Below are 12,836 nucleotides of genomic sequence, written 5' to 3' on the forward strand. Positions count from 1 at the left end.
AGCTGTTGTGAGAAAATGAAAACCTACGAAGCAGTGCGGAATAGTGTTTCTTGACTAGAATGGACAGGATGTATTTCCCCACTGGATGTGGGGAGTGCAGAACAAGCCACGGAGGGTCTCTAAGACCGGAGACTGGTTGGAAATAGGCGATTACCTTGGGTGGGTGAGTGACAGGAACCATGAGAGGACCAGCTGGGCATCAGTCCTGTAGTGAAATGCATGGTGAGTGCCACACTGGAGGCCAATATGCCTCCCTCCCTGACCCTAGGGCACAGCCCCCACCCCACACCAGAGTGGAGGCTCACAGGACAAGGGTAAAGTGGTCCTTCAGGGCAAATGGAGATGAGGTAGACATCCTTGAGTGCCCGTCTTGTTTTGTTTTGTCTTGTTTTATATCACAGTGTGTTTCGTCCTGTAAAGAGCTCAAGCTTTCTTAGCTTCGTCTTCCCATATATGTTTTTCTTATGACCCAAAAGATAGTCAACATCTTCTGCCTCGTCCCCTCTGCTTATTTCAGATTTTGTCAGAAGTCCTGCACCAGTACGTAGAGAAGGATCTTGCATCAGCCTAAAGAATTCTTTTGGGGGCTCCTGGTTCTCATGTGTCTCAGAGGGAAAACAGTATTTCACTTATTGCTCTAATTATCATAGTGTTTCATACTCGTATTCATTTACACTGGAAATGCTGACTGACTGCCCAGTGTGTGTGAAGCTCAAGCTAAGTTTCGGGGATACACATGAATAATGGGAAATACAGGCTTTGCCCTTAAAGGAGCTCACAGTCTAAAACAGAGGACGCACATACACACACAAGCTGAAAGGTTAAGAAAGTATCACCGAAGCTGGCAGAACGTGGGAGAAATTAGTCGTATCTGCAGAACAGATACAGAATATGGAGAGGGCTGTTGGGCAGGGAAGCCTCCCTGAAAGTGTTAGAGAGAGAAGTCAGCCACCTGGGGGTGGCCAGAGTGGAGAACTAAGGCAGAGAAGATGGCGTGGCTTGGAATCTTTAACTGGAAAGGCAGCACTTCATGATAAGGAGGATTTTGTAAAAAAAAAAAAAGAAAAAAATTTAAGGGGGAAAACCTTACCTGTTTCTACAGGAAGACTGTGAGTTATTTAGAACTATCTTTCACTTGATGGTTTCTCCTGAGTTTGGGAGTAACTGTAATGTAAGACCTGTCGTATGCAAATTACTCTGCTAAGGAGCCCCTGGGAATGTTGGTGTTCCTTCCACCCGACCCCAACCAGCTTTGGACAGTGATCCTTCGAATCTTAGTAAGTCAGGGAGATAACACTAGGGTTTGGGGTTTTTTTTTTTTTTTTTGAAAAACAGTGGATAAAATAATCTTTGTAGAACAAGATTTTTTTGTGTGTGGAGGGGTAGAGGGGAGCAAGCAAGAATTCAGGATTGACAAAGCAGCTAACATCCTTTTTCATCAATGCCTTGATACTGAACATAATTAAGTTTTATGGAGTATGTTTTAGGATCTTGTAGTGATTCTTTACTTTTGGTGGCATTTTGCATTTGTGTGCTTTTTACTATTTCACCCTGTACTGAGAACACACAATGGAAGGCAGAGAGGCTCAAGGTCTGGCCAGTTAACTGTCATCATTCCATAGATCCCAGGATGTCAGGATTGGCGGGCAGCCTTCAGATTCTCCAGCCCAGCCACCCATCCAGCCCGTAAACCTCTGTTGCAAAGCAGCCTGGAGTCTGAAAAGATAAACCCAGCCTCCCGGGGGTGTTCAGTCCTTCAGTTATTGCAGGATTCTTTCATTTTACTCAGCATTCCTGGTGATTCAAATACCACATGTCTAATTCTCTTACCTGAAAATTTTAATTAAAAACTTCTTCTGATTCTGTAATAAAGTTGGGGATCATTGGGAGTAGATCAAAATAATCCTCCATGTAAAATGGTCTTGTACCATAAATCCTTATTGCACAGATCACTTAGAAATGGGAGACCTGAATTATCTAGGTGTGCGAAGCTGGGTAACTGAAGGTTACTGCAACTTTCCTTCAGGAGGTTTGTGAAGTATGTTCCCTTACTTTTCTTCCCTGGTAAGTACAATGTTAGGAACATAATTGAATCTTTCTTTGATAAGTAAGACTCCTGCAAGGTCTCAGGGCTATCGCTCAGAAATACCAGTTCTCATTGTAAAGTCTAAATACCCAGAAAATAGAAAAGATGACACTGATTTCATACTGGCCAAGTAAATAACTCCAAAGTTATTTCTTGCAGTAAATCCACAATGCTACTTTTCATAATTGGCTTCTTTATAAAAACTTAATGTGGAAAAAAAAAACAATAGGGCTGCATAAATGTTATTATATAGCATATACAATAATTAAACCACATTAAGCAAATATATTAACTTGCTGTATTTTGATTCCTTCCTTTAAACACATGCCTGGTATCACTTTAAAGATTAAGTGTAACTGAGGCTTATTAAGCATTTAAATCATCACTTGAGATTTTCAGTGCAACTGCGGGGAAGATACAGAATTTTTAAAGCTTTATTCATAGGTTAAACACCTAATTTTTTCACTGTTTTTCTTTTTGCAGTACAGTATGTTGAATCAGAATTCTCACTAATGAATAACGTTTATTTTTTCAGACAGTTAATTATTTAAGACACATTAAAATACTCTAATGGAAGTTCGAGCTTCTATTAGTTTGTTTGGAGGTTTCCTCTATACAGAAAGATTTAGTATTGCTCATCTTTGACGCTTAAAGCCCGTGATAAGACCTCTTAAATAAATATGTACATATGTAATTGAAGAAACTTACAAGACCTGAGAATTGAGTCTGTATCAGCCTGATGAGAACTCAACTAGTGGTTTTTCTTCATTGAAAGAAAAGTAAGTAATCCGGACAGAAGACCCACACATGGGTGCACACGTGCACATGCACACACACGTGCCTGGAGAGACAGTGTAAGTGCACAGGCAGGACATGTTTTCAATTACTCTGAGAATGCATTTGAAAGAATGTACTTTCCAGCAGGGAGCATTTTTATCATGCCTTTATTTACTAGTTTATTTTATGGATTATTGTTTTAGCATTTAATAGGAAAAAAGATGCATTTTAAGTTACATATTGCATGTTAAGAACGATACAATATCTTCATAAGTTTCAGTGTTTTCCAAATATGTACTTTCCAAATCTAGATATACATGTGTGTGTGTTTATTCATCTTTAAGAAAGTCTGCTGCTGTGATTTTGTGCTTTGTGGTCTCTTCCAGTGTCTTCAGAATATAAAAAGCCTTCTGATCTATGAGGTGCACACTTGTTTATTGAAAGTTCGAAGATTACTTATAATTTGTGAGAGAGACATTTATAGATTAAATATAGTGTAACAAATGAAAAACAGGATAAAAGTAATTTATGACCTTGCGGGCTGATAGTTACTTGTTTTTTAACTTTCAATGTACCATAGGTAAGGGATGTTTTCGTTTTCCTATTCTTGCTGTGGGGAGAATAACCACATAACACAAAATAGTATTAAGAATAATAATAGGATTTCAGCAATATATTTTTTGAAGCAGCTTCTGAAGTGTTGGAAATAAAAGCAAAAATAAATGGGATCTAATTAAACTTAAAAGCTTTTGCACCGCTAAGGATACCATCAACAAAATGAAAAGACAACCTACAGAATGGGAGAAGGTATTTGCAGATGATGTGACTGACAAGGGACTAATTTCCAAAATATACAAACAGCTTATACACCTTAATATCAAAGAAACAAGCAACCCAATCCAAAAATGGGCAGAAGATCTAAACAAGCAATTCTCCAATGAAGACATACAAGTGGCTAATAGGCACATGATAAAATGCTCAGCATCGCTAATTGTCAGAGAAATGCAGATCAAAACTATAGTGAGGTATCACCTCACACCAGCCAGAATGGCCATCATTCAAAAGTCCACAAATGATAAATGCTGGAGAGTGTGTGGAGAAAGGGGGACCCTCCTGCACTGTTGGTGGAATGCAGTTTGGTGCAGCCACTATGGAGGACAGTATGGCGGTTTCTTAAAAAACTGAAAATAGACTTATCATGTGATCCAGCAATCCACTCCTAGGCAAATATCTGGAGAAAAATAAAATTCAAAAAGACACATGCACCCCAATGTTTATAACAGCACTATTTACAATAGCCAAGACATGGAAACAACCCAAATGTCCATCAACAGATGACTGGATAAAGAAGATGTGGTAATGTACACAATGGAACACTACTCAGCCATAAAAAAGAATAAAATAATGCCATTTGCTGCAATATGGATGGACCTGCAGATTGTCATTCTAAGTGAAGTGGGCTGGAAAGAGAAAGAAAAATACCATTTGACATCATTTATATGAGGAATCTAAAAAATAATAACTAATAATGAGGACACAAATGAACAAATTATTATTTTGATTTCTTGAATATGTATAAGCACATCTGATGGTCCTCTATGGTTGGATTACGGCATTCTGTTGATTCTTATTTTGTAGTTGGCTTTATTCCTTTGATGACTATGTAAGCTTAAAAAGCTAAAGATCTAATCTGTTCTTAGAAACAATAATTAGTACATATCTGTAAACTGAAAAACAAGTGGGCAGTATACTGTGTATATGTATTTACATGCAGTGTAATGTGTGTGTGCAGTCAAACTGTAGTAATTCTACCTAATAAAACTGAAAAAGGAGGAGAAAAAAGAATGATAATAGGGTCTTATGTTTTGAATTCAACTGTGATTGAGGAAAATCATTCAAACCCTTTTTTACTGTTTACTCTTTTATAGTGACTTGTAGTCATCAACTCAAAAACGGTCACTATAGTTTAGAAATGCCAGTGACATCTATTTATAAGTTTAGGTACACTTTAATAGTTCTGATTTACTTGTGTTTTTTATACTTTTCTGCTTGGTCCTTCCTGTAAAGTCAGTCCTAGTGGGAACCCAGTGGAAGTGTCTCGGCTTGGTCCAATTAGTTACCCCAAAATTATGTATATTTGGAAAGTTACAGATTTGTTTAGTTTCTACCATTTGGAGATGAGCTCAGAAATATGTTAGTAATTTCTTATAGTAAATATTTAATGACCAGTTCCCATGAGCAAGTCAGTGGCCTGGGGGCTTTGAGGACAGACAGAAAGATGAATGGAAGTCACTTTCCTCCAAAGATGAAGATATGGAGGCCAGAGAAAACTCATGCACTTCGAGTTATTTCATGCAATAGAAATAACAAGAGTCATGATAGATGTGTAAATAAAATTCTGTGCTTGCTTAGAGGAGATAAGGTGACTTGCTTGGATCGGGGGGTAAAGGGGGTGGATAGGACTTTGCTGAAAACTCACTGGTCAAAGTGCCATTGAGTTCAGCCTGGACGTATGATTTGCACGCAGCGAATTAAATTTTACCTGAGTTGTAGCAACAGTCCTTTCCTTGAAGCATCATACCACGGACTTGATTCCTTTCTCCTCTCACATACACACGTATATTTTATCATTTATTTTCTTCCCTTGTAGGTGTCATTACCAAATGGATGCAGTAGGATGGTAGGACTAGGGCAGGGAGGACTAGGGAGGGGATAATAGTCTAGCTTTCTTAAAAAGGGCCCGGATTGAAATCTGTATAGGCCTTTCTCTCAGATCACCTTCATCTGCTTTACAGTTAGTGATGATTCCTTCAAGACTTTGGCGTTGCATAGCCTGTCAGTCTTAGCTTACGTTCCTCTCCAGCCTGTGGAGATATTTCAGTTATAAACAGAAGATGCATCATAAATTTCTGAAAGTCCTTGTACACACTTTTAATATGAATGTATATGATTAATGGAGATCATATTTTAATTTTTAAGGTGTTGATGGTACCACGCACATAATTCAATGCAAGACTTTCTAAAAGCGACCAGTTTTTACATTGTTCGCATAGATTCACTTCTGACACACGAGATACATGACGCAGGGTACAGACCTAGCACGCAGTCTGCCCAAATGGGCTGGATCTGATGATCCCTCCAGCCGCCAGTCATGCCGTCCCAAAGGCTAGTTACATGGCAAGTCACTTCACTTATGGTGACACTCTGAGTCACATTGAGTGGATGTACGTTTCCTGATAGGGCAGAGGTACATGGAGAAGATACCAAGTTACTAAGGAAGCCATTGGACCACAACTGCATGGTCATTTGGATATTCTGTGAATTATATGCATGACAGGTGATGTTTCTACAACCGTCTTCTAAAAGACGCGATTTCCAGGTTGCTGTTTATGCAGTCTGCTCTGTTCTAAACAGCAGCTGAGTTAATTGGTCACCATGGTAATTAGCATGACTAAAGTCCATCTGTCTGTAAGAATTTAATTGTATTCCAACCATGAAAACGAGAAAGCCTGAGAAACAAAAGCTGCAATTAAAAAATAGCAAGTGAAAGATAAGTTAACTTACTTTCTGTTTTTCTCAGGTAGATTCAGTTCAGCAGCCCAGTTTGAAGGAGCATTCTTTCTTAAGCCATCTAAGTGATGTCAGGTCCAGAGCCTTGTCCTTTTTATCATCAGTGTGGTTCCGGAGTGTTAATATCTCCACAGGCTGGCTGTTCCGAGAAACATGGAACTCCCACATCCATCCTCTATTCCATCATCATCTCCATTCAACTTCCATACTCTGTTTCACTCAGCTCATAAAATGCACTTACCTGCTGATATGCTCTTGTTTCCTCATATATTGGTAACATATTTCAGGGCTGCCCGTTCACAGAACATGAGTTGTGTCTCTTCGGTCTCCAAACAGCAAGAACTAATCAGGGAAACCACATACCCTGCCTTTCAAAATCAGACACCCAGTTCCTGATGTTGAAGGAAAAGAAGACACGATCGTTGATTTTTTTTTTTCTTGACAAACTATAAATGAAACAGAACTGAAATGTCTTTGGCAACCCTAACAGAACTGGTTTTTTTTTTTTGAGTCTTTTATTTTTCTCTTTCCTTATTTTTCTTCAAAGCGATTTAAATCACTGTTAATCTTGAACAAACATGTGGTTTGCGTTCGTGTTCTTGCTGCAGTGTTTTTCATCTAGAATGTAGAATTGTGGTGGGCCCTTCATGTCTGTGGTTGAGAGACACTGGACCAGATGTTCTAAGGATAACTCATAAATTACTGCTTCTGCAACATGAAATAGACTGGCATTAGATTGACATCAGAAAGTGGAGCCCCACTGACAGTCCTGGCTTCTGATATTAAAATTGGGCTGAAACGATTTCTTTATAGAAAAGTTTAAACCAGACAGAATCGTTAGCTCCAGCCTCAATAAAAAGGCAATGGCAGTTTCGGGTAGGTGGTGTAATTTGTGTTTGCTGGGATGGTTATGGGGCAGATTTATCCAGCAGTTAGCCTCAGATCTCCACCTTCTCTTTTATAGTCCTAGGTAGATCATTCCTTTCTGATACTGAACTCTTCCTCTGAAATGAGGCTTATTCTGGATCCAAGATACCCCCATGAGAGAAAAAGAATTTATGCTGTATTTATAGTCAAGTAGGTTCTAAGTGAATCACTTCTTACAAAGAAGGCTATGAGTTCTGTTCTGTGACCAGAAAACATCAACAGAGTACAAGTATCTTCAAACACTAGTATCAGAAATGTAATCAAGATACGCTGTTCTAACCTTGCATGAAACAACAGTATTCTGTATCTGTAGTGCCAGGAAAGCAGTCAGATAAACCACACACACACGCACACACACACACACACACACACACACCCGGGTAAGATACACACATCGGTAAGATAAAACCCTGTTGTGGCTTCAAAGTCAAAAAAGTAGAGTTCATGTTCCCTGGACTCGTCCCTTGTCATCTGAATGCCCTTAGGCAAAGCATTCATTTCTCTGAGCCTCGTTCTCCTCTTATATGAAATGGGGGTGATAACAATGATCTGTTTTTATAGGATTTGGGTGTGGGCTTAATGGATGATTTGAATTTGTCCTGTAAATGGTAAAGCACTCTTCTGAAGTAAGCTACTTTTTCCCTCCTCTGAGTAGAAGCGATAATGAACAACCTGGAAGAGTTGGTAAGAGATGATGGGATTTCTAAGTCCCGAAGGTGATATGTAGGTTATTGACTAAGACAGGGTGCTCTTGGGGTCTTAGAGTTGGGTCACTGCTCTCTTCAGCCTTGCACTCCAGGCTGCCCAGGATAGCATCAAGATTTGGCCACTGATCTGTTTCAAAACCCCTTCAGAACCTGAAAGTAAATCCATTCATCGTGCGTTATTTCAACAATTAATTTAGTGTCGTTTTTAACCATAGTGGTCTGTGAGATGTTCTCCCAAGGTTAAAGGAAGTAGACAGCAAGGCTCTGCTTGGAAGGTGCTTGCAGAATTATTGAGCCGACAGAACGTAATGAAAAGACAATCTGTTCACCAGAATTAAAAGTGTCGTGAAGTCAGTCAAGCTAGTAGGCAGCCAGACTGTTGAGGCTGAGGCCAAGAACGTAAGTATGGTCTTTCCCAGAAATTATGATTTGGAATCATTCTTGTAGATGGTCATGTATTATGGAGCGAATGAGACAGCCTCATTCTGCTTCCCTTCCTCAAAGGCCCTTTTTATTAACCCTCAGAGCAAATTTTGGGGCTGAATAAATCACTCTCAGAGGGAATGCCCCGAATCATCTGGCCTAGACAGTGTCACCACGAGGCCAAGGGGTTTGCAAACCTGGGGGCTCCTCGGGACGATTGGTAACAGCCATGTAGAAGCACCTCTGAAGAACTGCTCTTTGACAGAGGTCACTGAGCACGTGGCCATGCGGCAACAGTTGCAACCTCTCGGAGCAGGGCCTTCAGACTTTGTCGATGGTGCACCTCATTAATTAAAAAGAAACAAGAAGCTTTCATCAGATTCTCAATATGTGTATATTTTAAAACTCTATGTGGCTCTGTATGACCTGAAACATAAAAGGATAGATATGTCATATGAATCAGGTAAAATAAATACAAATAGAAAGTCTACTACTTTTTGTCCGCTCTTGCCAATGCATCTTGAGATGCAGGAACCTCACTTTTGAGACTATTAGAAAAAATTAAGTCTCTGATGCTTTGAATGTGTGGCCAAGGCGCAGGCTTCCTTTCAGGCTGGCATAGGTTAGGATCCAAATAGGAAGGCAAGAATCCAAAGAAAGCCTCACCTTGAGAGGCATTGCAGAGAACCATGCATATAACGGCACTTCGTGGACTGAGACCAACCTCTTCTAACACAGTATTCAGCCAGGTAGGGGTCCGGAGAAGACAGTGACAGCCACTGAGTCTAGAATGAAAGCAGAATTAGGAGGAGCAGTAGGAACACACTCTACCTGCCCTAGCTCCCCACCTGCTGCACTGGCTTCCGGGGCAAAGACACAGTGAGCATCTCAGGGCCTCTGTAGAGAGTCCATGTGGGACCTGACAGTCAGATGATGAGGGCGGGTCCGAGAGAGAAGGGGGAGACGAGGAAAGCAGATTCAGAAAGGCTTTACCTTTGCTGCGATGGTTTATTGGTGCTTTAGAAAGACAGCCCTGCTGAATAGACAGTGATTTTGTGATGCTGGTACTTGTGAAGGGGTTACTGTTGCTGCCCCAGCTCACCTCAGCGCGCCCAGGTTTGCGTTTCTGTAAATGCTGGTAGCTCCCCATTCCCCGTGCCCCTGGGTCTTGGTTTCCATGCCTCTGGGGCGCTTGCTCAGACCTCCTCAGCCTGGAAGTGCTGGGGCTTTACTGCCCCCGGGAAGAATTCACAAGCAGCGAAAGATGGGATTTGGTGGATCAATATCCTAACATCTCCATCTTTCTGTGGGGCAGTTCTTAGGTACATTCCACTCGGTTCCTCAGAGGTTTTAACCGTGGTGGCCCACGGCAATAATGTGTTCACTAGATTTTCTCCCTGCTTTGTCTCGGTGTATTCACTTCTCACGTGGGCTTCCTGGAATACCCTCCCAGGTAAAGGCCATCTGCTCCCACATCGTGTCTCGGTGCTAATGTCTGAGGAGAAAGAACCATAAATGAATGTGGGCAGGTGGGGTCACATACGTATCTATTGTGTTGTGTGTGGTTTTTCTTCAGTCATTTCTTCTGGGTTCGCAAACAATTCATGTGCATTTTAGAAAAAGGTCAACACGCTGGCTGTATCCCTCACATGACCCGGTCAGAAGCTTGCTGCCTGGATCCAGGTTCAGGGAGAGTGTAGCTTTTATATATTCGGTAACTACAGTCCATAATAAAATGGAGGCAGTTTGACATAGGTCTTAAGGACATGGACTTTGGAGATCCTGAGGTTCAGTTCTCCACTTTGATTCGTTTAGTTCCGTGCATAAATGTCTTTATATTTTGAACAAGATTCTCAATGTTGATAATCTGTTGGCTTCTGGGCAGTCCACCTGGCGTTGGTTTGGGGGCTTATTTTTAAGCATCAATCGTGGTATGATACTTGATTAAGGATGTGTTCCACGGTCTGCCCGCAGCTTCTTGAAATCAGCTCTTCAGTAAAGATCATACAGACTTGACACTTATATGTGCAAATAGGTAATCTGTATACACGTTTTTGACAGAGGACTTGTGTGTATCATTGTTCTGACAATATTAGCAAACATTAGAGAGATACTGACTTAAGTATCAAGTTATTTATATGCAATTCAGCCGACTTACTGTGGTTCTTTGAAGAAAATTCACATTCTCTGACTAATTTGTTTTATATGTGAAATAGGGATAGAATAACAGCATAATAGGTAATGAATAAAAGCGTTGTTTCATTTTTCTTTGTATCATATTGTCATGTTCAAGTGTATTCTTAAGCATGTAATTGGGGATATTCTTTTGATTTAGCTATTTTGTTATCCAAATGCATAGCCCAAGATGAAAACTCCTTCTTGACTAAATGCCAAATTATGAAACCTTTTTGTTCACAAGCATCCCAAAGAAAAGAACCTCCTAACTCATGTGATTATTTCCCTCATGGTCTTAGTTAACGTTACATGAGTCGACTGAAAAAATATGCACAAACTAGAAGTTGAGAATTATGTTTTCTCTGGCGGACAAAGCAGGACTTGAGCCTATAAGACAGCCTCTCAGCCAGCTCCGAGGGACTGCTCTGAAGAGGTAAGGGCGGAGCCAGGATGTTTAGGAGTTCTGCAACAAAAACCACATAGTTGGAACATCAAATGATTACTGTGAATTAAGGAACACCAGACATCTCAAGCTGATGAATTTAGCATGCTTTTCTCTGTATGGGAAGATACAAGAGTCTGGGCTCATTAAAATAGTTCCTTTGAAATGCACCTTAACCATCTAAGGCCAGTACCCTGCCTTTCTCCATCCTGAATCCTCTCAGGATGCACTGATGGGGGCGGCCGTAGTGGCTGCTGGCTTGAGGGCTGTAGCATCCTTTGTTTACTGATAGGGCAGGTGACAATTTTTTTCCACACGTGTATGACAATTTAAAAGAGGCTGTCAAAAGCAAGGATATTGACAATAGATTTGGGATCATATTAACACTAGTCAGAGTGTCCCAAGTTTCTACACCTTTTTTATCTTGGCTTAGCAATATTAGTATATTAATACGGCTCATGTTAAAAACACAGGTTGTGGCAACTTGACTCTGAATATAGCTTTTAGACATAGTAGGGCAATCATTTCTCTTTTTAAAATGTATTTATTTTATTTTGGGGGGGTGGGGAGGTGATTAGGTCTATTTATTTACTATTCATTATTTTGGGGGTTTTTTGATGGAGGTACTGGGGATGGAACCCAGGACCTCGTGCTTGCTAAGCATGCGCTCTATCACTTGAGCTATACCCTCCCCCTGCCCCGGGAAATGGTTTCTAAAAGAATTTCTGCAGCAAATGGGTACATTGTAATAGGCATTTTGCCAACCTGTCAAATTCCATTTGAGAGTCCACAGTGGCTGTAATCCTAGGTCTTTGTTGAAAGAGATCATTCTGAGCATCTGTTTAGCCAATCTCCAAATCATAGTCACATAATCCTTAGTCTGTGGCTATATAATGTGTTTCACATAAAAGATATGTGACCTTTCTTAACAGAGGATTGTCTTTGTATGATATTAAGACTAGACATTAGGAGAAATTGTGAAATTTGCCACGATCAGTAGTGCGCTTTTTTTTTTGAAAAAAAAAAACTATTTTCATAAAACTATCGATAAAAGAATCGTCAGTGCCATCTTTTTCCCCCGGTGCTCAAAATCAGTACTTCTTAGATATTGCCCACTAGGCAGGAGCATTTCCACGATTATTACTGAAGTCTGCCTGGGTGGGTTGAGTGAGCTGAAGACGGTTTGCCTTAATTGCTAAAGGACGACTGAATCCTTTGAGATCAAGAGCTTCCTGAACAGACAGGGTGGCTGGTCATCTATTTGAAATGCACGGAGCAAAGAAATTTGTATTTCAGAAAGACATAAGTAAAACTGTGCTCCGAAGACATTTGTGTTGCTTATCGTGAAGCTGTTATTTACCTGAGATGCTGGTCATTTAATTATACCCATTCCAGAAGATATTCAAGGTCGTAGTTCTGGCAGGTTTTTGATTATACACAAAGCTATACAAAGTGGAACATTTCACCCTGGGGAGCGCCCCAGAATGGCTGTAGCCACTTCGTTAAGTGAGTTGCCGCCGTTTGTTGTGGCTGCTAAATCAAAGGTGTGTGTGTGTGTTGTTCCTTCAGGTGATAGTTGTTCCATAGTTTTCATTTTTGATGAACTGGAAGTGCGAACCAATAAAACTTCGAAGAAGTAAGAACAGTTTTTACATTTTTATATATAGTTATTACCTAAATGGTATCAAAGAGTATACAGGAAATTTTAACCACAACAAAAATGGCCTGG

The 12,836-nt window shown here is 40.4% G+C and overlaps 1 protein-coding gene across 2 annotated transcripts in view; it reads left to right on the forward strand.

The window, feature by feature from the left end:
• PDGFD (platelet derived growth factor D) overlaps positions 1-12,836 on the forward strand; it is a 221,954-nt gene that overhangs the window by 115,135 nt on the left and 93,983 nt on the right. The window lies entirely within an intron of this gene.

The sequence above is a fragment of the Vicugna pacos genome, chromosome 10 (genome assembly GCF_048564905.1).
Source record: "Vicugna pacos chromosome 10, VicPac4, whole genome shotgun sequence".
NCBI lineage: Eukaryota > Metazoa > Chordata > Mammalia > Artiodactyla > Camelidae > Vicugna > Vicugna pacos.